The 27,017-nt window shown below is 30.0% G+C and overlaps 1 protein-coding gene across 5 annotated transcripts in view; it reads right to left on the bottom strand.

Annotated features, from left to right (window-relative positions):
• Nucleotides 1-18,814: 18,814 nt before the first annotated feature.
• LOC119686022 (5-hydroxytryptamine receptor 1D) overlaps nt 18,815-27,017 on the bottom strand; it is a 97,443-nt gene continuing 89,240 nt past the window's right edge. For all 5 annotated transcript variants that reach the window (XM_038100471.1, XM_038100474.1, XM_038100476.1 and 2 more), the window contains 2 exons: nt 19,126-19,406; nt 18,815-19,070 (listed from right to left, as the gene is read on the bottom strand). The gene's annotated coding sequence lies outside the window, so the exon portion shown is untranslated. The remainder of the gene's footprint in view (nt 19,071-19,125; nt 19,407-27,017) is intronic.

Genomic DNA, 27,017 nt, shown 5'->3' with positions numbered 1-27,017 from the left:
GGCAAGAAAAAATTAACATTAAGGACTTTTGTTTTTCTTCATATTTTATATATGTTATAACAAACCTTTAAGAGCGAAGTTTTTAAATTATCCCAAATGTTCTAGTATGGTCTAAGTTGAAGAATCAATTATGTTCTTTCTTTACCTTAAGACAATTCCGCATGACTACAATAAGATTTTATCTTATATCAATTTTACTCATTAAATATGTTAACAGTTGGCAACACCAGTGATTGAAGTAAAAAGTAAACAGTTGGCAATGCGCTCGTAGATAAAGGAGGAGTCGTAAAGTAGTTATCAGGAGAGGTAGTTTAGTTGCGGTCGGTTACGGCAGTTTGTTAATTTAATTATATTTAATTTAATTAGTTTATTAGCTTGAATTTTGAATTCAAATATCTCTAATTACAATTTTATTTCATCAATAAATGGAATCATCTATCTCACATATATGGTGTCCTTCTTTACTATATCCTTTAAAGCTAACATTTGTAAACTTGCATTTCTTGTTACTTTTGGAGGCTTTCGTCAGTTGTTTCTACTTAGTTTCTATCTAAATTTGCATCGAAAGTGTACATATTAATGGAAACATGTTTCATTTATTGTCCCATACCGAAAGTAAATAAAGTTCCGATTTCCACGGAACGTCGACTGTGATATTGGTTTTGATATATTAAGAGTGGAATCTGTATCCATTTAGAATACATCTTTTGTGTTATTGAGTACTTCTGCATTGCTTGCTGATATTTTTAAAAAATTAAAAATAGAAATTGTTTGACGGCTAAAATGAAATTGATTTTAGGGGCTTCTTTGAACTCGAAATTTTCGGGAACTCAAAAATCATTGACGATAGGGTCCGTTTAGGGTTATTAACTTTAATTAATGGCATTTATTTCAATAAAAAATATTAATTAAAATATGAATAGGAATAACTGCCATGGTGTCATTTTATATTGATTTAAGTGAGAATAAGAAACTCAGAAACTCAGAATGTCTGGTTTCATTTGTAAAAATTCATATATTCCTTACGTATTTTTATGAAATTTATTGTAAAGTTATTTGGCCAACATAGCATTGCGTCATTTTCCTGTTGAATAGTTATTCAACTTAATTTATCGAAAAAAAATGTAATTCTTCCACTTAAGGAACGCCGAGACTCCAACTTACACCACTTTAGGGCTTCTTCAATTTTCTGCAACTAGTATTATTTTCGATTTCGTTGTGTCATTTATAAGATTTACAAAGAACTTCAAAACTGAACTTGGCAACAAAAAGAATTGGGAAGGCTCGTCCAAAACCCAAATAATAAAAGGAACATGATAATATGGTATAGAGACGGTTTCCTCTCCAATGAGAGAACTGGAGCTGGTGTTTATGGACCAGCCAAAATATACTGGGAAGCACTGGAAAATAATGGATGCGGCAGTTTCAATCTTGAATGTAACTACCGTAACCGTAAAATCGCAATACTGATTGATAGCCAGGCAGCTATAATGGCACTCATATCCTACCAGGTAACATTCAAACTGGTATGGGAGTACATTGACAAGCTGAACTTACTCGGCTAGAACAATCAAGTGCGCCTTATATGGATTCTGGGACATGCTGGTATCCAAGGCAATGAAATGGCATACAAACCTGCAACAAGAGGCGCCGCCTCAAGAATCATAGGCCCAAAACCATTCTGTGGTCTAGGCAAAGGAATTCTATCTATTCTTATAAATGGCGCAGAGGAATACAACCTAAAATGCAGCAAAGATTATAAGTAATGTATTTTAAATTAAATACGTCTTCACAACTTGATTGTTGAAATAATAATCTTTTTTATTTTCATTATACAAAAAATATATTAGTTTAGAAAACATGCTACTTTACCGTTTCTATAAATTTAGAGTAAACAAGTATCAACAATTTAAAAGCGATGAGTTGATCATGCCATTAAACCGTTTCTCCAAATTTATAGAAACAGTTTACAATTACTAAAGAAAGGCAGGGGCGGATTAATACGATTATGTTACATAGATAGCATAATCAAAAAATAATCAAAGAATTATTACGGGATTATTGACCGGTCACCGTAGATTGAATAATCACCTATCTAAATTAAAATTCAATCAAACTCAGACTGCAGATACTGTAGAGAACAGAGAGAAACTGCATGTGCTTGTGGAGTGCCAGGAACTGATGCACAAGCAGAAGAAACATCTAGGAGGGTATTTCATGGATTATGAGGATTAAAGAGTAGGAAAGATAGGCTCTATACTGTCTTTCATTAAAGAAATCGGACTTGGAGAAACACTCTAACCCAAATAAGGGGCAGAATAGATCTTTTATGTGGTAGTGCACGATCCCTCCTTTTAATAATAATAATAATTTGTCCAGGTAAATCTGTCAATCAATATTGAAAACAAACCCGCTATTTCATCCCAAAAGATTTTTTTTAGCTTTTGGAGGCCAAGATATTATTGTCCATATTTATGTCGAAAAAGTCGGAACCATTTTGCATAAATTATATTTTATTTGTATGAAATAACTTCCTTGTTTTTTTTCCATTATTCTGATAAATCTATTCAAAATAACATTGTGAGTGAGTATTCAATTCATTTTTATTCGATAACTCCGATTGAATAGCTCTGTAAAGAATTAAGTAAATATTTCTTTTATTTATTATGAAATAATGTGAAATACCAGTCAGAGATTTGTTCCAAATCTCTGTAGTTTAATCTTAATTTATTTCCGAAAACCAATATTACATTTATTCACTGTGGTTGTCACTGCAATTTATGTAAATTTCGAACAAATTTGCAATAAAAAATTCATTTGAAAAGGATTTTATATTTAAAGAAATTGCAGGATGTGTACGCGTACACATTTCAAATGTCAATATTTTTACGTTTTATTTTCTTTTGGATGAAAGAAGAATTGTGGAAGTTGATGATAACTGAGATATTAATACCAAAACGAATGCTTATATTTAGAGTTAAAAAAATTTCGTTTTATATATATTTCAATCCTTATAAGTTGACTTGTCGAGATGTATGAGTCTGCAAGCAAATATAGCATTATATCGCAGACTGCAAAAATGATTTAATATTCAGCATTTTTAAAGGAGCCAAAGTTGTTCAAAACGACTGCATCAAGAGAGCAAATTATTTTCATTTTTAACATATAATAAAACGGAACTTATTCAATATTTATTTGACTTGTTCAAGATTTGTAGATTTTGTTAAAATATGTATTTCTAAAAAAAGCTAATACATATTTTGAATAGCAATAAGTTTAATAATGCATAATATTCATATGTTGATAGCTTTAGTCTCACATATACATTGTGACCGAAAAGTTTCCGGAAATTTAATAAAACGCAAAATTCTTAATCTTCATCAATATTTATTTTATCTCCTTCAAAATATGCTCCATTAGAAGCGATACACAAATGCCAACGTTTCTTCCAATCATCAAAACATTTTTTATAGGCGCTTTCCGGTATGGCTTTGAGTTCCCTCTGCGAATTCTGTTTTACGTCTTCTATGGATTCAAAACGCGTTCCTCTGAGTGGTAATTTGAGTTTGGGAAACAGGAAAAAGTCACACGGTGCAAGATCAGGTGAATACGGGGGCTGTTCGATGGTATTTATTGAATGTTTGGCCTTAAAATCGTTGATAATGTTGGCTCGGTGCGAGGGAGCATTATCGTCATGAAAAATCCATGAATTATCCTTCCACAATTGAGGCCGTTTACGGCGGATATTTTCACGCAAACGTCTTAAAACAGTCAAATAATAGGCTTTATTGACTGTTTGTCCTTCAGGGACGAATTCATGATGCACCACACCACGAATATCGAAGAAAACAATCAGCATTGCCTTGATTTTCGAGCGACTTTGGCGTGGTTTTTTCGGTTTCGGCTCGTCTTTTCCTCTCCATTCCGATGATTGTTGGCTTGTTTGCATGTCGTACTCGTAGACCCATGTCTCGTCACCCGTTATGATGCGTTCCATGAAAGTTGGATCGGAATTGGCACGATCAAGCATGTCTAACGAGACCTGTCCACGATGGTGTTTTTGGAACAAATTGAGGTGAATCGGAAAAAGCCGAGCGTTGACACGTCGCATACACAAATTGTCCACCAAAATCAAACGAGCCATCTCACGACCGATGCCTAGCTCTCGTGCTATCTCTCTAACACTCACATGAGGATTTTGGAACACGATTTCCTTTGCCTTTTCAATGTTTTCGTCGGTGGTAGAGGTCGAAGGTCGTCCAGAACGCGGCATGTCTTCGACGGTCGTACGACAGTCCTGAAAGGCTTTGTACCACTCATAAACTTGAGTTTTCGATAAAACTGATTCCCCATAAGCCTTTTGTAGCATTCGCAACGATTCTGCACACGAAAATTCGTTCGAAACACAAAATTTGATGCAAACTCTTTGTTCAATTTTTTTTTCCATTGTTTTTTTCGCAACGCCCTACTGAGGTGAACTGGTTTCAACAGCTGCCGTAAACGAACTGTCTGACAGATCGCGCTCATTTTTGGCATAGTAATTAAGGACAGTGCTGCCAAACTACATAAACTTAAAATATCGAAAAATATACAGCGCGCGAATTTTAAATGAGAATTTCCGAAAACTTTTCGGTCACAATGTATTCATAACAAATAAGTTTATCACAGCGTTTTGGTATTTGTTTATTTTTAAACTAAAATGTTTCCATATTTTATTTATACTCTAAATTAATATAGAAATTTAATTTAATTTCCTATTTATGTATAAATGTGAAATATATAATTAATTTTCTTACTGTAGGTTTACACAACTTCTTCCCAAAAAAATCTAGTTTGATATTCGGGAAAAACTGCATAATTTTCCTTTTCTTTCATTATGTAGTATAAGAAAAATTTTTCCTTTTTGGAAGTAAAATATGAGAACAACTGCCAATAAAAGGAGAACAACATTGACAACATGTGAGCCCATAAGTTTAGAACTTTATTAACTGCTTCATGTACTTTTCTAATTTACATCTGCTATAAAATGTTTTTCTTAGCGTATTCCTATTCCTTTTTTTGGGATGGTATAATTGCTTCACATATGTTTTCTTTTGCAGTTTTATTTATAAACTGGAATGTTTCCTTCTTATAATTATTTTATTGCAGAAATTGCGCAAATGATGCCAAATAACTTTGTTCTTATATTGTTCTAAAAATATTTAGGAGGCAGATGTTTACAATATAAAAATAAATCTTCTTAAAAATCAAAATAATCTGCTAAAAAATAAGAAGAACAATTAAAAACTTTTAACAAGCTTTAAATATTTGAATGCTAAAAAGGATAAGCAGGGCTCAGAGCGCTGTTTCTTGTTAAAAATAACTGCTTAAAGAATGACATCCTTGACCCTTTATTTTTCCTAACTCTTACGTACAAGTCTAAAAGAATATCCCTCGAACATTAAAGAATAATTTATGTGGCAATAAAGTTTCTAAAATAAATCATACAAAGCCATATTCAAAATTTAAATATAAATATAATTAAAAGTAAATTAATAAATAAATAAATTAGTTTATAAATAAAAATTAATATGATGAATATTAATTATATTATTACTTTTTTTTAATTGGAATTTTAGAACTATCTAGGTATTTAATAAAATGCTTATTATTAAATAAAGTAAGTATTCTAAGATTTTATTAATCGTCACTATTTTTATTTATAAAAACAATTATAATTGTAGTTTTGCTACAATCGCAGATTATAACTGTCGTTTATTTTATCAGTTCCTTATCATTGCTCGCCAGTTATTAATAGAATTTGCCTTAAGCTGTTATTGATTTCGTTGCAATCGTCTTTTTGGAGATACTTTATTAAATATTTTGGATTAATTCTTCAAGTCTCATTTCTCTCTTCTACTCATATCTATTTCTTGTTGGTGTTTCTTGATGAAAGATATATTAGTTTAATTGATTTCATAGCTTCATCAGCTTAACAGTTTTTATTAAAGATGTATTAGTATCGTGTCCATAAGTAGGTACTATTTATAATTGTATTACTATCTTTATCTTTCATTAGCTACTTCTACTGATTTCAAAAGTTCATCTGTCATATTACTTAGACCAAGTCCGTTTGTAGTTAGAGATCCCAATACTTCTTGGCAAATTTTTTGTGTATATAATTTTAGAGGCCATTACAATTCTTGTTCGCAGTCTCCAGTATTTGCTGTTTGGTTGCTTTCTTAAATATCTTGGAGATAAATACTAAATACTGGATATAAATATACTCATATTGTTATAGAGTTTGATCTGATGGAGACTTTACCACTGTACCATATGTTATATTTTTAACCTTTCTAGTACATATGTTTTATTTTTTATATACTCTGTACGTATTAAGGAAAGTAGTTAGATGAAGGAATTAAAAGTTAAAAGCAGTTACAAAAGGAATTTGTAGAAGAGTTGATGAAGAGTACTTGGCAATACTCGAAACAGCGTTGTATGGTCAGCCAAATTTTCAATAAAATTAAAAATAAATTTTTGTGTTTGTCCTTTCTTTGCTATTCGAATCCGTCTAACTTTTAAATAATTTGTAGTTGTTGGATAAAAAATTTTTCCATCTATATAAGAAGACTTTTGCAAATAAGGAATTGACAAATAAGAAATTATCATTTGATATTTTTTTCTGTCTTAAAGAAAACATTCAAATTTGCATCAAATCGCATAAAGATTGACTGATGAAGAAATAAGAAAGCATAACAGTCAAGTAGCTATGTTTAAAGGAACCAAATTTTAATCACATTTTAGTCTTTAAAGAAATATATGGGTATATATTAAAAGCAACCCTTTTTCGATCCTTCAGAGGCATTCTTATACGCTATCGACGTTTCAATTCTATTCTATCTAGATTTTAGTTACTAGAAAAGAAATATTTTTTCTAAGCATTTTCCAGAAGTTTGCGTTAAAACCGAATCTTCCCACCAAAATTTTTTTAAAAATATTTTTGGCATCACATGATATTTCTAAAAGTATTAAAAGATTTGTAGCTTTATTCATTTTAGTGATAGCAGTAGATTTTTTGGGTTTATTAGTTATTGACCGCCTTATTTTATTTGTTTCTGCCGAACATTGAAAGTTTAACAGATTGATTATTTAGTGTGTATAGCTTTATAGTTCATTAAGCCCTAGTTTTAATATTTTAAACAATATTTTAAATATAAAGTTCTGCCATAAATATTGATGTAATAATTCTTGATGTTGACAGGGCAAAAACGATCAAAGGAAAAGTTATAAAAACTAAACGATGGAACAAAAAAATAAACACAGAAAGGAAAGTAGTTGAAGGCTCTGGTTCTACAAGTCCATTGTGATTTCCATTCATATAATACAATAATTTGTTTGAATTTCGTTTTAATGGTTGAAACTCATAGACACACGATGGCTTGATTTAGGAATGCTTCAACATTTTACATTCTGTTTTAGAACCTTGGGAAGCACTTTGGATTTTAATTATATTTTAAGCTTAGATTTTTAGGATCTTGTGCTTTAAATTTTGAGTACACTTAGAAACATATGCTTTAAGCACTTAAAAGTTAGAATTGTCCTGATCATGAAAAGCGACATGTGGTATAGTTGAACCAATATGATGCGTCGAGATTTAAATTTAGTTAAATCAACCAAATTATTTTTCTAACCGTAACCGTTTTCGATGTTTAATATAAAATTCATAGACTTGTAGTAAAAATAATCTGTTAACTTTCACTCATAATGATTCTTAATATCGTTTTAAAGAAAAAGGATTGTAATAATTTTATTGGATATGTTCTTGTGAACTATTAATATTTGAATATAAAACTGGGTCGAATGAAATATAAATTGGATGTTCAGTACACCACGAATTTTGCTCTCGAAATGGTTCGATGATTCAACTCACAGGAAGATTTCATAGGGAGTTTTTTTGTAATAACTTGGCTAAGTTTGGGTTGTGTTGCACATTATGACCATATAATTGTAGAATAGTGAAGGTGATACATCATAACACAATTTTCCATTGACAGCAATGTTCTAATCGTTAAGCAGCTTTAAAAAATATGAGTCAGTGATACCACCATACCATAAAAGACATCAAGAAGAACGTTTGTGTAAATGTAATTGTGTCTCAATAATTGTTCTTCACTCCTAATCTATCAATTTTGTGTGTTGACGTCGATGTTCATCTGGAAATGAGTCTCATTACCAAACACAACATATTTGTAAACTATTCTGTGAACTCAACCACGATTTTCAATATAAATTGGAATATTTTTTGAAAAAAAGTTTATTTATGTGGAAATGGTAAAACGTACTGAATACAAATCAGCTGTCAATTGTCAAAATGTTTGCTTGAAAAAAAGTCATTACCAATTTTAACGTCAAGCAATTTAAAAAAGCGCACCCTATATTCTTACGCTTTCAGAGCGTTTTATAGTATATTGTTATTATTGATTTTTTGACGTAAACGTGTATTTTTAAACTTAATTAATGCAAGAGTATCGAGTATCTTTTTTTTGGTTTTCATTTCCTTCATTGTCGTTTCACTGTCATAACTCTTAATTTATGTTGGACTTCCATGATTATTGCCATCTTTAGTTTTTTGCTCTAATTTTTATGACAAATGCGCGCTTATTACCATATTTTAGTCCTCTAATATCCTGACAGCTGACCAACAATGTGTCATTAAAATATTGTCAACGCAATGTGAACATTGTTGACATTGTCAATTTGAGTACCAACTTTTTACCAAAATATTGTTCGAAGCCATCAATCAAGCGCGCCTAATTATATGCAGAAAAAAACCTTTGGCATAACCACGAAAACCTTTTTGTTCTTTATTACAGAAAAATGGAGCTCGAAACGAGGAACGCAGTAGACGCTAATGGAAAATTCAATTTCAGTATAAATTTCGTTTGTCTTGTTAATTCATTTTAATAGAAAGGCTTTAAGGCAGGGAAAGTGGGTTATGTTTCTGAATATTTAAAAATTTAAAAAATTTAAAAAGATGTTCTCTAATGAAAATATTGTTAGGTTTAAATTCGGGTATCAATTATATACTAAAAAGACATTATATGGATAGATAGCTTCGGCTCTAATATTGTATAATAAATTTTTTGTTGTACTTTATGAACATCAAAAATTATTATAGTTTCTATAATCATTCGATTAACATTCAATTTAATGTTTCTTTTACGGACAACTATTCAATTTTGCCAAATTTTAGTTTAAATTTCAACAGAAAATTTTATATACGTCACTCATACGCACTGGTAGCATTTGCTAATTGTATTATCAGTGGATTAAACTTTAACAAGCGCTAATAATACATGAAGTGACCAAGCGCTCTAATGGACTATGTACTGCACATATGGGATTCGCAAAAATATGGCAATTTATTTTGTACTGCATTAGCAAAATGTATATAGAGGAGGTTAAATATGGCAGCACGCATGCAATCAATTAATTTCCCTAAATTAGCAGACCTGGAGGGAAGAATAATTATAGTAATAAAGCACAAACAAATAAACGAATATTAATACGGGCATAGGCACTTTCAATTTAATGACTAAGAACAGTACTCCCTCATCATTGAGTACTCTCAGTCGATAAACTTAATACTCTCTAACTGTTATTCACATTTAAAGTCTTTAATTTATTTAAATATTTACTAGTACTGCTTCAAAAGTGCTAGTTGTTGTTGTAATTCGAGTTTAGTGCTATTGCGCACTTTTACTCTTTTGTGGCTGGGGGGCTTATCTCTGCCTCACACTAATCTTTAACTATACCAGAATCATTATCATTTATTTATCTTCTAACTGATGACGGACCGTAGATCAGCATATCTTCCTGTGCGTTCTGAGGTGGACTAGTACTTTCTATTTATTTTTAAATAAAATAGTTAAAACGTAGTAATTTTTAGTCTATATGTTAGATTCATTAAATTAAAGAATACACAAAATTTAATAATTTTTGTCGTGTTTTTGAGATGAAGACGCATCAATATTTTATTTAATATATCATTAATTAATAAAGAAAGTTTCCTATCATTCTCACGGATATGTAATTTCAGCTAAACTTTATCTGAAAATTATATTGCTTTCAGTAGATATGTTAAGTGAAGAGTCTTTTTGTATTGGACTAGTTTGACCTAATTACATTTAAGTGTTTATGTTAGTAGTTAGCACATTGAGTATTACTTTTATTACCTTAACTTTCAAGTAAATTTTTCATTACCAATATATTCAAATATTTAACTCCTGCTAAAGTATGTGACTATAGTAAAATAATTGTTATTATTATAAGTTAATAACATAATCTTATTAAGGGACTTGTCAGTGTTAATAATGTTCTTATTATAAGAACATTTTTTAATGGCAACTGATACCTTCTCAAATCCGGAGAAGTATCCGGATTTTGTTGTTTGTTACCTACTCCTTAAGTAATAGACCTTTTTCAAAAATTTGAGCAAATTTGAGCGCCATCTGTCAATTAGTTTGTTTAGAGCAGCTGTTAATGTAAAACTAAGTGCATTTAGCGATTTTTACTGTGGAAAATACTTGTTGTACGCGATTTTTTGACCAAACACGGCATCACTGTCATCGCTAAGGCACCATATTCGCCCGATCTGGCGCCGTGCGACTTTATCCTGTTCCCGAAACTCAAATTACCTCTTCGTGGTAAGCGTTTTGAGTCGATTGAATCGGTAAAAGAGAATTTGCCGAAGGAACTAAAAGTCATACCTGCACTGGCCTACGAAAAGTGTATGGAAGATTGGGTTAAGCGTTGGCATTTGTGTATCGCTTCAGAAGGAGCATATTTTGAAGGAGATAAAATAAATTTGGAATAAAATTTAAATTTGTGTGTTTTATTTACAAAATCCAAATACTTTTTGAGCAGGGTATAAAGATTTAATTAAATAGTTTTGTTTAGATATTACCAGTTCTCATTTCTTCAATTATTATCAAATTTTTCGAAATTTCATCGATTGTTTAGTGGCACTTGTGTTCGATATTTTTTGTAATTTTCTTTCAAATATCTTGATTATGATTGTGATGCCGCTATATCATTATTTTTTTGTTGGAATATACTACTGCGAATGAAAAAACCAATAACATTAGTATATTGATTTGTGAGGAAAGCACATTACTTGAACAATAGGACATCTTCGCTATTTATTGTATTTGGCCATAATTCGAGTACAGTGTTTTTCTCAGCCAGCGACTATCTTTCACTTTGATATTGAATATTTGATATTGATATGTACCAGTGAAACAGCGAAAAGTTGAATACTTTGGCCATAATTTCAGGCAGTCAGAAAAATGCAATCAGGTTGAAAGCAGAGTTGAAGGAAGACGAGGCTCAAGTTAACGACTAATATCATGGCATAAAGATATACGACAGTGGTTCAATAAATGTGAAAGATCGCTTTTTTGTGCAATTGTGAACGAAATCAAAATATTGATCATATTAACCAACGTTCGAAATAAAAAAGACACTTATGGTAGATGGAGAAGAAAACTTCTAATATTATTTTGAGAGAACGAAAATAGTGTACTCATAATTTGTTTGGTCTAACATAATTTATTTGCAACGGTAGAGTTCGTTTATTGATCCTTGCACTTTCCATCTAACATGTTTTGATTGAATACAATATTATTGCATATCAATATCTAAGAATTTTATCGTGTGCCTTTGACACTATTTAAACTATATTTAATTTCGTCAGATACTTTAAGAGTACTTAAAGCTTTGTATGAAACATACTATATACTATTATATATACATACTATTATACTCCTTTTTGTCTGTTTACCTGAATTTTGTTATTAATTAATTAATTATTATCTGCTTATTTTAGAAAACATGTGCTTTAGAAAAACACTATATCACTGAAAGAGACAGGTTTTGTGGAATACAACTGATACGATAGTATATATTGTGGAAATTGGTTTATGTTGTCATACTCATTTATTACATTCTGTTAAAGAATAATATAATGTTTTTTGTTGGTACTTAAACATCTGATGATTTGAAAATTTAAATCTGCAAACAAAATAACACATTAATTGATATTTTATTTAAAAAGTGGTTTGCGTGCTACAAGCGAACGAGTAGTACTTACCTCTACTTTCTTCAATTTGCCAATAACAAAAGAATGGTATATAAATCGTGCAACTTTCCTGTTAATATGGTCCATCTATAATAAATTAGATTTTGGGAACTCTTTCTAGGGATAGAAATAGTGTTATTAGAAAACTACTTCTTTGACAGTTTATCAGACTGTTCACCGGTTAAGGCCTATTAAATTATCTAAATTCAATGGATTGGCTTTACTCCATATTCTTCTACCTTTAGAGTTCTTACGAGAAATGTGGTAGCAAAACCACGAAAAATCGAAAATTTATCTGGTAGTCTGCCACTGAAACCAAACAACTAACCAACAAGTGAACCTTTGTTCAAAAGCACGTTCTATTAGGAATGACAAATTTTATATCATTTAAAATCAAGAAACATTGTTACGATTTACGAAATAAAAATAACATTAGTTCATATTTTCCGTACATCACAGTATATTAGAATATTGTAGAAATTCAATGTAGTGTTTTTCATATAAGGTTTAAATGAGTATTCTATATATCAAAAAAGGAGCTTATAAGTTAAAAACATTACTTCATATAACAAATTTTAATACAATTAGCGAAAGTTAACGAAATACGGTATTAACACAGTAAAAATTAATTCTGTATACTTCAAATAGTATTTCCTGCCTTAAAGTAGATAAGTAGATTAAAATTAATTTATCTATGAATTATCGCATTAAAGTAGCATAGCGCAAAATTCGCAGTTACTTACCTCTTTCAAAAGTTGTTTGGAAAACTTTTCTTTTATTCTCATTAACAAGGTAAACTACAGCACAGAATTCAGTGTTTTCGACCTTAATCCATATCAGAATATTATGAATAAATGAGTTTATAAAGTAAAAGTCGTTTCAGTTTAGTTTAATAAGCTTAATGAATCCAAATAGCTCAAAAAAATATATATTAATGAAAAATCTGTTGTCTGCTCGAACCCGGGTTGTTCTGAATTGCCATGAAGCCAGATTTAAGCAATTCACTGTATGCAGTATTACTAAATTGCTTATAAAAGTTGTAAGTATAAAGTAAAGCAGCAGCCAGTAAAATTTTATTGCTACAATGTTTTTGGTCTGCCCAAGGAGTACAAAAGATATACGTTTTCAATTGGGCAAAGTATGCGAATGCCTGCCGCAATATTCCGCATACCAATGCCAACATCGCAAACAGTTTTGCAAACTTTCCTCGTTATTCCATATGTTTACTTTTTCATCTATTTTTATACAATTTTCTATTTGGTTAGTGATAATAATACTAAAAATATTCCTGCACAGCATATTAAGGATATTCCTAGTTGCAAGGCCACAGAGTTCATGTGTATGTTAAGTTCAGTAGTTCGTCCGAACTTTCCGAGAATAACTAGTGAAAGGTGGCAAATATTTGTTTTTCAATATACATTAAGACTGAAAAGTTTTCGGAAATTCTCATTTAAAATTCGCGCGCTGTATATTTTTCGATATTTTAAGTTTATGTAGTTTGGCAGCACTGTCCTTAATTACTATGCCAAAAATGAGCGCGATCTGTCAGACAGTTCGTTTACGGCAGCTGTTGAAACCAGTTCCCCTCAGTAGTGCGTTGCGAAATGTCTTCGACGGTCGTACGACCGTCCTGAAAGGCTTTGTACCACTCATAAACTTGAGTTTTCGATAAAACTGATTCCCCATAAGCCTTTTGTAGCATTCGCAACGATTCTGCACACGAAATTTCGTTCGAAACACAAAATTTGATGCAAACTCTTTGTCCAATATTTTTTTCCATTGTTTTTTTCGCAACGCACTACTGAGGTGAACTGGTTTCAACAGCTGCCGTAAACGAACTGTCTGACAGATCGCGCTATTTTTTGGCATAGTAATTTTCCTTAATTGCTGCCAAACTACATAAACTTAAAATATCGAAAAATATACAGCGCGCGAATTTTAAATGAGAATTTCCGAAAACTTTTCGGTCTTAATGTAAATACTTGCACTTACGTGTTGGCTCATTGGCAACTCTTTTGGAAATATTCCAAATGTGCGATTTTTGAGTTCTTATCCATTGCATATGTAATGTACTAAACATAGAAATTGTTTTTGTATGGTCATATTATGCATTCATTAAAATATGTTTTCAATGTCAGCAATTATGTGCCCACGATTTGTAAGAAATATTAACTAATTTTCACAGGTCCGACAGTGGAAAGTTTTTGCAAAATCCACATGAATTTAGTTTGGTGATAGACTTCATTTTATTTAAAGCCAATGCCTTAAATAATAAATATATATATGTTATAGTAAAGATATACATGCTATGATATGATGAATTTTACTAACATATGATTTTGAATTTTACAATAGTTTCGTAATTGAATGTTTTTTCTCTCCTAAAAATTATATGAACAATCAATTAAGAACTGCATTTTTTTAAAATATATTTAAAGGTATATTATACATTAAAGTATTATTTGTTGTCAGTAAATAAAAACATGCAAATTATATTTACTTATAAAAAAACTATCGCTATAAGCTGTAATATACACAATAATAATCAAAAATAAATTTTAAAAATTTGTTTCTTTAAAAGAATGCCTTAGGATACAGGGTGGTAAACTTTTCATATTCCCACTAAAATTCACCTTTTGGTGTAGTACGTTTAAATGTCGTGGTTGTATAGCATTCATGGATCCAGAAAGAAATTTTAATGATGAGTTCTTTTAACTCAAACTTCAGCTCTAAAATATTTGGACAAATCTATTCTTTTTAAAGATTTGATAATAAAAGTCCCAGCACCTTCAATAAAATTGTGGCTGGTGAATTGGCACGGTTTTACTAGTACGACCAAGATATAAATCAGTAGTTGATGAGAAGGAGCCCAAAAGGTTTTAATCAAACCATTCAAGCAAGGCTGTAGAAGTCACCTACAAAAGTAATAATGTCAATTAACTTTACCTGCCAAAAAAGTATACCACTCCAAAGATTTTATAGATGGTAACTGCTAAATGGTACATTAAAAATTGTTTAAAAATTTTTTAAAATTTCGTGGGAAATAAAAAAAAAGATATTTTTTGCATCACAGTAATGCGCCAGTTAACTTTGCTAAAAAAAGTAGTAACATAAACGCGCTCTCTGGAGTTAAAGAAATTCTTCTAGTCTCATATTCCACGAACATAGAAACTGGTTGTTTCTAAATATAAAAAAGTAGTAGCAGTGTAGGTTAGTGTTTGGCAATATTGTAGAAATAATTAATACAATAAACTACGAATTTCTACAACTAAATAAAATTGATTTTCAGGACTATGTTAAAAACTGGATTTACCAGTTTCAAAAATGTGAGAAACTATTCTGTGGCTAACTAAGTAAACTTTTGTTAGTCTACTAGCATTTTAGCACTCTTTACTATGACATCGTTTCTGATACATAATTTTTCAAGATCTCCCAGTTCTTTGTTCTCCACTTATTTTGAATTTGTGCCACTGTATTGCTGCTGGGGAAGGATTTTTCTTGTGCAACATTTGTTACTGATCTAATCATCCATAAAAGACGTGATCTTTCTCGCTTTCTAATTCCATTCACTTTGCCATCTCAAAGCAATTGTTTTAGAGTTCCCAGTAGTGTTACTTCTTTACATAATTGAGAAAGATATGCATATAAGTCTGGTCTTAACATTTAATTTCTCATGTAAGGAGAAATTGAGTCTACGAGCAGTCCATGGAATTTCTAACACACTTTGATAATCTATTGTATACTCTTTACTAATCAAATCTTTATATATTTACTAATTTACTGATAAACCGATATTTTTGTTAGGTTACCTGTAGCAGGTTTTGCAATCACATTTTGAGGTTTATCTTTTTGACTTTAGTTTCTGATTTCTATGAAAAGGTATAAGTAATTGATTTTATCAACTGTATCGCTATCTGGATCGTTGTCACATTTAGTAGGTCAATTATCACGATTTTCGTTTCGGGTTGGTTGAATTTAATTAGTAATGTCGAGTAACGTACGATTAATTTCCCATCATTTGAGTTAGTTTCTCTATATCCGACTCCATTATCAATGTGTCATCTGCATATTTTAAATTATAATATATTTTTCCTCCTTATATTGTTTAACGGAATATTAATACAGTTAATCGCGGTTCCTCTACTCTCTTTTAATGTTAATTTCAGATGAAGAGTGACATTTTAAAATATAAATGATTTGTTTTTCACAGTAGGTAAATGCTTTTACAAAAATTTCTGGATAACATCACGTGTGTTGTTATTAGTTTCCTTGTTTACTGCCACTTCTTTTGTATAATAATTTTTGAAATGAAATGAAATACTAAACAGCAACAAGTGAACAAAAATTCACGTCATTTTATAAAAATTAAGACACAAATATTCTCATCCTATCTCTTCCATAAATTCTTATAAATTATCGTGACTTAATTTCCTTTTACCTCATCAGTTGGCATCATATATCACAAAGCTTGAAGGGTGTTTTCATAATAGCACATCCATTGAATTACATACATTCCAGCAAAATAATTTTTAATAACAAAGAAATCTTTTGTTATTAATTCACGTCTTATTCCCATTCATTATGAAATTTTGAAATGTTTGCCGTACTTCAATTACTAGGTAAGGTAGGTAAGGTGCCGCTTTATGCAGGCAAGTTTGCGTGTCCTTTGTTCCTACTTGCGTTTAATTTGCAGTTCATTAGCCCGAAAGATATATTGTTTGTTTCCTAACATTTCCACCTATTTAACTTTGAATATGTGTCTCATTCCACTTACTTCGGAATCACAATCAAAATTCTATTACGTGCCTGTACAGCAATTATTTTATAATTAAATTTATTACTATTTTTTTTAAGAATTAATTTAAAAAATTTTCAATCAAGGCGTAATAGTCATACAACTTCAATTATTTGGAATTTGGAAGGATGTTCCTGCTATGACATGTCTTAAGTTAACGGAAAAGTGACTTAAGGTACTTAACAATGAATAAGAGTGGGCAGACAAATTGTCGATGAGAAGATCTGCGTAGTTATCGGAAAAAGGAATGTTTAATTAACACTTGACTGCATTCCATAGCGATTTTGTAATAATGGTTGATTTTATAATAATTTTCAGTTAATGGAATTAGAGAAAAAAAACTTAAATTAGCATTTTCCATTGTTTTTAACTTCCTCTTTGTTTGCTCTCTTACAGTATCAGTTATAAATGAAGCAGAATTTATGTTAATATATTTCATTACAAGTTACAAGTAATTATAAGTTAGTTTTCAGTTCGTCTAGCGAACTAAATTTCCATCATATGTAGGTATGAGAAAACTGCTGATCAAATTACTGTTCTTTAGTAAAAAGAAATGAAAGTACACTAATATTCAAAAGATGTGAACCTTCTCAGAGCTATGTAAATACAACTGTCATTTTTATAACTTAGATATTTCAATATCAGATGAATTACTATGTAAAGGGGCAATGAAACCAAAATATCAAGCTCTGTCCTAGGATAGACAATTGGTAATTGCAAAGTAGGAACTGAAAGAGACTGTCTATCAAGGAATTCAATTCGAGACGCCGATTAATTTTTCAATGAAAAGCGAATATCATTTACAGAAAACAGAATAAATTTATTTTATTAATTAAGCTAAATCCTAATATAAATTAGTTCACATAATCCGTATATTAAATATTAATCGTTTTATCAAAATAATAATAATAATTATCATCAGCGTTTCAGCTCGGGGTGAGCTTTAGCTGCATCAACCAGCTTTTTTCATTATGCTTTGCATGTTGTTTTAGACCTTTAGTTTTTGGTACTCATTTTTCTGATGTCTATCTCTGCTGCGGTCATTATAGCTATGACGTGATATGGAGTACTCGCTATTCTCTGGCATGCTCCTAACGTGTCCAATTCATCTCAAGCGCTGGACCTTGCGAACTATATTTATATATATATATATATATATATTTCTCCATATATATGTATAATTAAGCTCAAAGTTTTAAAAAAAAATTAAAAAAGAAAGTTTTCTTTCCAGTTTCTAATATCTAATTAAGCTTATATAATAGTTATGTCGATAGTTTTCGTCACAATTATAAACATTTAATTCTGTCCCAGAATTCTTACAGACCAACAACTTGAGATTTCTGTCGCAACTTATATTTTAAATTTATCATTAATCTCCGACATTATTTATTACAAGACATATACTTAGATGAGCAGCAGAGTTATATTTGAATAAGCTACATCTCTTTCCGAACAATAACAAAGAAGAGTAAATAAGAAAACGGATGTTTGATTCTATATTCCATGTTAACAGACATGTTTTTTATTCCCAACTCTCAAAGATAGAGTCAATCGGAGTGTAACTTTTCTGGTGGCAATCATAAAAGTATGGGACTATATTTTCTGTTTTTATGACAGTGTATAGAAAGAAATACCACTTGTCTATTTTAAAGAAATGGAGATGAGTTTGGTCCGCATGTTAATACAATAAAGGTATTTTGATCATTGTTTGACATTTTGAAAAAATTTCTGCAAGAATAATATTTTGTCTGGGATAGGCTTTTAACTACTTTTTTGAGCTTTAATTTTTTTATAAAGTTCAATTGATTCTAAATGTAGAAATCTCACATTATGCGACTTAAATGGTAGTAAAAACTAATATTTGTTTTTAAAATTGAAAAATGCAATTTTTAGCTATTCATGCAGCTAGCAGTAATGAGATATTTAATTAAAATGCAATTTTATTATTTTATTTCAAGTGAATATAATAACCAACATTTAAACGAATATCAAAAAAATAATTTTCAGATTTAAATTCCCAATAAAACGCAGCAAACGTTACCTTAACTCCATACACAAACCCATTTAAAATTGTTGATTCGAATATTGAGTATTTTTATCACGTACTTCTGCATATCATCAGGAAAATCGAATTTTGGATGTTTTTAAAAGTCTCTACAAAAGCATATTGAAATAAATAAAAATTTTTCTATCTTTTTGCAATACTTACTAATCGAGGCCAATACGATTTTTGTCAAATATTTGGTGACGTTGTCTAGCACTATGAGCTGCACGACACTTTCCTAGCAAATTATACAGAATTCGTCCAATACCAGACTGTTCCACTTGATCATTAGAATGGCTGTCTTGATTTAAGGGAACCGAAGCTGGCCAGAAGTATGTGCTATCAGCGGACGATGAATGCATAAAAATCTGCTGCGGCTGTAATGCATTGTGAGCGTTTAGTTCTGGAGTGATGTCTAGCTTATCACTGGAATCCATTTTGTTGAACTAAAATTTTATATTTGGAAATAACAATATCTTAAATTTGGTTATAATATTTTATAAAGAAATCCTTTGTATATTACTTTAATATATTTTGACTTATAACTTAAATATCTGACGTACTACGTTTCGAGGAATTTATTTATTTGAATACCTTTTATATAGTTTCACTACTTTCCGTGGAGGAAGTGTATGGGGTATAAAGAATGGAACTGCTATATTATTTGAGAAAATGAAAAATTTCCGATAATTGTAATAAGTAGTTCTTTTATTAGTTAAAACAATAAAACAGGAAAAGGAAAGAGGAATCACAGTTTCTTTTTGACAGTAAATAGAGTGACATGATATAAGGCCAGAGTTGCCAGATAATAAAAAGAAGAACTTGCTTGGTTTTTGCATGGAATATACAAAAATCATTTTCAATGTTTTTATTTTAAAAGTTGTTCTTTGCCACTTTTTTTCTCTCATCCGACTTCATGATTATTCCAATATTACGTTTAATAAATAATTTAATTGGTGTATCAAATTAGTGTAAAGACATAATTTTTACTGCTCTGTCCATTTTTACATATTTAACGGATAAATTAAGTCCTTTCCAATTACCAAGATCAGTTAAAACAATGAAAATATTATAATTATGAAAAACAATATCGTAATGGATGTTGCGTTATGAGACAATATTATAATGCCCAACAGATACATAAACTACAGTAGCGAGAAATGCTAAAAATAAAGCTTAGCAAATGTATTTCTGTGGCAAGGAGGTCACTATTTATATTTTGAGCCTTGCCAACACTGATTGTTTCAGGTGTCATCTGACCTTTTCATACGAAAGTTTGACATTACGCCTTTTCTTTTGTAAACATATCACAAAAGACCATTGCTTATTTTAAAAATTACATATGAAACAACAACACTGTTGACTTATTTAGTTTAACCTTTTTGAAATCGCTAACTAATAAGCAGCTCAAATGGCATGGTTGCCAAAACTAAAAACTCGTCTATTGTGAACGATTTTTGGAAGCACTTACATACGAAATTTCTAAACAACTATCAACGAATGATTTCATTATTTTCTCGTATTTCGTATTGTCATTATTCGTAACAAATACGTTACTTTTTCTATTTATTATTTTACTGTTAAAAAGAAAATGCATATTTCATTCACAATCATGTAAAAGAAAATTCTAATCAATAATTCCAAAAAATAATTATTCATTTTCGAAATTTCAACGTTAAATTTTATTACGTGTTTTTAGCCTAATATGGCGTTTACATTGGCCGAAAATGGCTCATTTTGAATGAGCCATTTGAAAGTGTTTACATTCGTTGTAATTCGTTTGTTCTCATTTCAAACAGCTGATTTTTCAACTTGCTTGTTGATTTGATTTTTGGCCTGTGCCAAAAAAATATTGCATGAAGGTTAAATATGCTTTCAAACCTTACAATATAAACTTAAAACATATTTTTAAACTTCGATTAATTACCTTTTGGGAAGTATAAGTTCTAAAAAGATGTGCATCGCTTTCAAGAAAATACAACCACCAAACATTTGTTTACCTTTTTTTGTAAATATGTCAAAAACAGCTTTCTCAAACTGTCAAAATGCCATGAAAAGCTTTTATTTAGGGTATGTTTAATGGATTCCTTTGCATTTGGAACATATGTGGAATGCATTCGAACGTCTTTCATACAGAATGTGAGAAAATTGCTCATTTTCGCGCTTGAAATTTTATATGCAAGAATGAGCCATTCGCTACTCATTTTCGATTTTTGACCAAAATGAGCCATTTTCGGCCAATGTAAACGCCATATAACAAAAAAACCAATTTGGTCAGAGTTACCCTCGTAAGTTGTACTTATTTTATTTGTTCTTTTGCAAAATGCTTACAAAAGAAAAGGCTTATTATTCAACATTACCCACTTTAGACTTTTTGTCAAAAGAGCGTTATTTGTGTTATTTATAGTAATTTGTAAATTGAGTGTTCGCGAAATAATATAATAACTGCCAGAAAATTTTTGTGCGAGTGTATCGATCAACTTACTTCCACATTTGGTGATGAAGTTCCTTCCTTTGCCACTGCAAAAAGCTGGTACAATGATTTTACGAGTAATAGTGGCCGTAGTTCGCTAACTAACAAAATTAGTGAAGGTTGTCCAAAATCGGTTGTTGTGCCAGAGAACATTGATGTTGTGCAGAAACTGATAATACAAGATCGTCATGCGACATACTGTGATACCTAAATTGAGGGAACTCCAGGCATTAGAAACTATAGCCGTTGGAAAGGTATGTTCTCGTTGTCTTGTTGGATCCCCTATCATTTGACTAAATTTCAAAAAAATGCTCGTATCAATTGGTGCACACAAATGCTCAAGAAATACAATGGCGGTACTTCGAAAGACGTGTATGAGTACAAGATTGTAACGAATCAGGTGACGAGTAATGGATATATGCGTATGAGTCGGAACCTAAACAGCAGTCAACTGTATGGGTGTTTCAAGATGAACCAAATCCAACAAAAGTCAGTACTTCAAAATAAATGGTTGCTTGTTTTTTCGGGAAAACTGGTCATGTGGCAACTATACCATTACAGGAACGTATAACATTTAATTGCAAATAGTATACAACTATTTGTTTACCATAAGTCTTCAGTGAAATACGGAAAACAAACAAACGCCGTCGGATCATTCTCCATCTCCAAGACAATGCGAATACTCGTCTAATAACCTATTATTTGAACTTTCAAAAAATCGAATTGATAGATTAGTCACGCAGCCGTACAGCACTGATTTGGCATTTGGAGGAATGACTTCTTCTTGTTCCCGAACGCCAAGATTAAACAAACATTGCGTGGACAATGGTTTTTGTCGGCGGGAGAAGCCGTTGTTGCATTTTAAAACCTCTCTCCATGATTTGGTGGTGTCTGAAGATTTGAAAAAATGCTTTGACAAATAGTTCGAATGCAGGCAAGTGCTTTAATCATAAAGGAGATTACTTCGAGAAACAATAAAGCAATTTTTAACGTCAAGTTAGTATTTTTTCATTATTAGACTCAAAATATAAACAATGATTTTTGTGACGTTCACGATATTATTCGATCATTAAACGAGAGCGATTGCGGCAGCTTCTTCTGGCCGTACTCATATCATTTAACAGTATATTTTTTAAAAACAATTGTAAATAAAAAGCACTGGTTAGATGGGTACCGCACTTGCTCACTGTTATTCTGTCATTTTATCTGTTAAAGAAACAGAAAATATCAGCCTACATTATAGTGCATTAAGGATGATTTATAATAGAATATTTTGATACGTAACATATCTAACCAGAGTGTAAACAAACAACCTTAAACAATGCATAAATACTATTAAAATTTTCTCTAACTTGAATTGATAAGGATGCGAACGTCACTGCATAACATCGTCGATGTTTATTATACTAGCAAGCAAAGTGATTAGATATCAGGAATCACTAACTTTTTGAGATATGAATATTGCACTATCTTAATTCAAGTTTTATTGCTGTTTCTTACAATAAACTATGCGTTGATTTTGACGATTCAGAGCTGAAATTTAGATAATCAATGTGATTAAGTGCCAGAAAGATGTACATGTGGCTGATTTAGCAACCTAAACTACAACCTGCTCACATTGTGCTTGCAATAAATCTGGTTCAGAATATCGATGGTAAACCATTAAGCCTTATACAGATCAATGTCATTACTGCAGCAGTGGTTACAAGGAACTCTTATGTACTTTTTATGAATAATCTTATGTGTAATCTAATAGATAATACTATATAATGCAACTGTCGATGTGCTTTGTAATGTCATACAATCAATAGAGAAAAGATCCTCATGTGTAGTTCATTCAATATCGAAGTAATTTTTGATATCTGGTGTCCTATTTTCTACCCGAAGTTAAACGACAATGTGTATCCTCTACTATTTGCTACCTCATATCTAAAATTTTGGCCAACGATCGGTGAAAATTGATTGTGTAAATGTTACAATCACAAAAGCAATAACGATCGGATGCAGATAAAGTTTACCTTAAATGCTTCAATATTACTGATGCAGGGACAGCCAGTTGCCTGATGATAATACATGAATAACTGGACACAGAAACACCTCGGGAAACTGTAAAGCATAAGAAGTTGCCAAAACAGACATACTGCTCTTTAATATTCACTTTTCGGATATTGATGTTCATTTTGGAATAGCTAAATTAATGATTATATGTTAATACGTATGTTTAGCAATGAAAGAAAATGGTCAAATTAAACAAATTCGCAGAAATTATTTGCTTCAACTTAAGCAGAAAGCTATAAATAGTTTACTCCTTTAAGGGTTTTTATGGGATTGTGGGTCTGCGAATGTAGAGGAAACTTTACTACACTTTATGTATCGAAATGTCCATCATTGGTTAGGATAAGATTTAAATTTTTTTATAACTTTTCTAACTACTTTGAAAGAGTTGTCATCATTTAAAATTACTGTTCGTGACTAGATGCTTCGAAATTCTATTAAAGCTAATCCTTGAGAGCAGTGTTATATCCGTGATATTTTAAAAAGGCAGTAATTGGTTCCAATGAGTTTTGGTGCACTGTTTTGTTCTTCAATATAATCTTATTGGTATTAAATAGTAAGAATAAAATAATTAAAAAAATTGTGTCTCTTCACCCACTCATTGATTTGCTCTCATTTGTATGTAAAGAAGTTGATTTCATTTTAGGCATAAATATATCTTTGATTGTCTTTTCTTGAACCTTAAAGCAAAAATATTTTGTTTTTTGACATATAATTAATGTAGATATTAGTTCTACTTATAGTAATTCTTTTTTTTTTTTGCAATGAAACTAAAAACATATTAAAATTCATAAATAAACTGTTTTATTTATTTATATTCGAAATTATTTTTATATACATTATTGGCATATACATATTATTATATAACACATATAGGAATATATATGATTATATATATTAGTTATACACGTTATTTAACTTTAACATAATTAAAAGCTTTGCAAAACGCTTAAAATTTTATGTCACGGTAATTATATTTCACAATTTATTATTTCAATTAATTACCAATTCAATTACTTAGAGCTAAAATATTTATTTAAGTTTAAAATACTGTAAATGAATTTTATTTCTAAGTGTCCTACTTCAAATTATTTAAGAGCCATAATAACGTTTTTCTATTTATTTTGATAAATTCTCATAAAATTAGTATATTAGTACTTGTACTAATTAGGTTAATTAAAATATTTATATATTATTAAATTTGACATTCTAGCTGGTATGTGTACTTCCTGGAATAGGAAACCAGCAATGCTGCTTAGAACAATATTAGTTTCATTTAATATTCAGTTAATTTATCATCATATTTGAGGATCTGTAAACCACTTAGACCTAAGTACTTATTATTTTTTCGTAAATGAATGAAGCACTCCACATATTGTAGAGTGTGCGGTATGTAATGATAAATGTTGTGTCAGTTAATATATAAAATAATTATTTTATGCAGAGAGTAAAATGAATTTCTAAATACAATATATCACACACATATATTAGCAATACATATATTGCTACGGATATCACTAACAAATATAGAATTTTCAAATTACAGCTAATTTATCTTAGTACTATTTACACATACCTATTATATGTATATAACGTTGGGAAATGATGGCGATGGGATTTTTAAATTAAATGAATGAGGTTTTAGGGTTTATGAAAAATTTAATTATTAATTTGATTTTAGTCCTACGTCTAACCATAGATACTATCCATTTGTATATGAGTAACACTTAAACATTATTGCATTAATCTACTTGGAATGAATATTTTCGCTAATTGCGTAGTTTTCCTCGATTATTGAAAAATATTATTAATTAGCTATTATTGATATAAATTGCATTTTTACTATGGCCTTGCACATTATTATTAAGCGATTTTAATTTAATTTCAATAAAATTGGAGCTACTTTAAGGACTCTAAGAGTAAACACTTATATTTGTAAACAAATTTTAATTTATATTTGGATTTATATTCCTTTTTTGTCAATTTAATTTGTTTTTACTACTTTTTTAAAATTTTAATATAATAATTAATTTTTTGTTAAAACTTTTTAGAAGTCAATGCTTTACTTTAACGCTTAACTTATAAACAAAATAAATACAACATGTTTTGTTATAAATTTTAATCTTAAACATATATTATTTATTACAGTTTTAGATAATTTTTTCAATAATTATTTCTATATTCGGATGATATTTATAAACAAATATTTATTTCTTAATTCAGATATAAGAGTTAAAGTATTTATAATTAGTTATATGGGTTTTTTTAGAAACAATTATAAATACATTTTTTTCTTATACATAGTCACCAGTTACATATTAGTTTTTTTTTTTGTATATATTATACATTTACACAAAGTACAATACGCAATAATTTAAGAAAAAACTTTATATATTTATATAAATTTTATACTATGGCATAAGCGAATTATTTATTAACATACAAAAATTTTTAAATTAATAATTAATATCTAAATCACATGTAGTAAAAATATTTTTCATATGGCTTTTTATTTAAAATTTATTATAACGTCTTACTGTTGATTTTGGTGATTAAAGAAAACAATTTTACTATAAATTTTCTATTTAAATATTACTGAGACGAAAGTATTATTTCTCTTAACAAACGAATATGTTTCTTCTTAAGAATGAAAATAAGTTATAGTTTTTTGATGAAAATATAAACATGTCAACAAGAAAAGAACAAATTAATACAATTAGATTCGAGTTCGGATTGGATATATATAAACTTATAAACCCCAAAAGTTGATGAGTACGAAAGCAATCCTGAAAACACTTCTTCAAAGTAAATATCTAAGACTAGGTTAAGTTAGAATAAGTATAACTCGACTTTAGATTAGTGAAATGGAATAGCTTTTTTCAATAAGAGCACAACTTAATTAAAAATAAATGTGTCCTTCAGACTACAAACACACTACCTCATTAGGTACAGAATTAAGAATATTGGTGAGTTACTGACTGAAAGATTTTAAATCATAACAAATGAAGTTCTAGAATTGTTTTTTTTTTGAGAGAAGATGAGACTATTAATTTCATTATTCGTGACTGTACGGCTATGTTCTGTGATACTATAAGAAAGCTAAGAATAAAAATTCTGTATAGATATGATATTGAAAACTCTTTAATGAACGCATTCTGTTTTTATTCTATAAACGAAATACATTAAGACTGAAAAGTTTTCGGAAATTCTCATTTAAAATTCGCGCGCTGTATATTTTTCGATATTTTAAGTTTATGTAGTTTGGCAGCACTGTCCTTAATTACTATGCCAAAAATGAGCGCGATCTGTCAGACAGTTCGTTTACGGCAGCTGTTGAAACCAGTTCCCCTCAGTAGTGCGTTGCGAAATGTCTTCGACGGTCGTACGACCGTCCTGAAAGGCTTTGTACCACTCATAAACTTGAGTTTTCGATAAAACTGATTCCCCATAAGCCTTTTGTAGCATTCGCAACGATTCTGCACACGAAATTTCGTTCGAAACACAAAATTTGATGCAAACTCTTTGTCCA

Source organism: Teleopsis dalmanni, chromosome 2 (assembly GCF_002237135.1).
Source record: "Teleopsis dalmanni isolate 2A chromosome 2, ASM223713v2, whole genome shotgun sequence".
Classification (NCBI taxonomy): Eukaryota; Metazoa; Arthropoda; class Insecta; order Diptera; family Diopsidae; genus Teleopsis; species Teleopsis dalmanni.
This window is presented reverse-complemented; position numbering and strand designations above follow the sequence as displayed.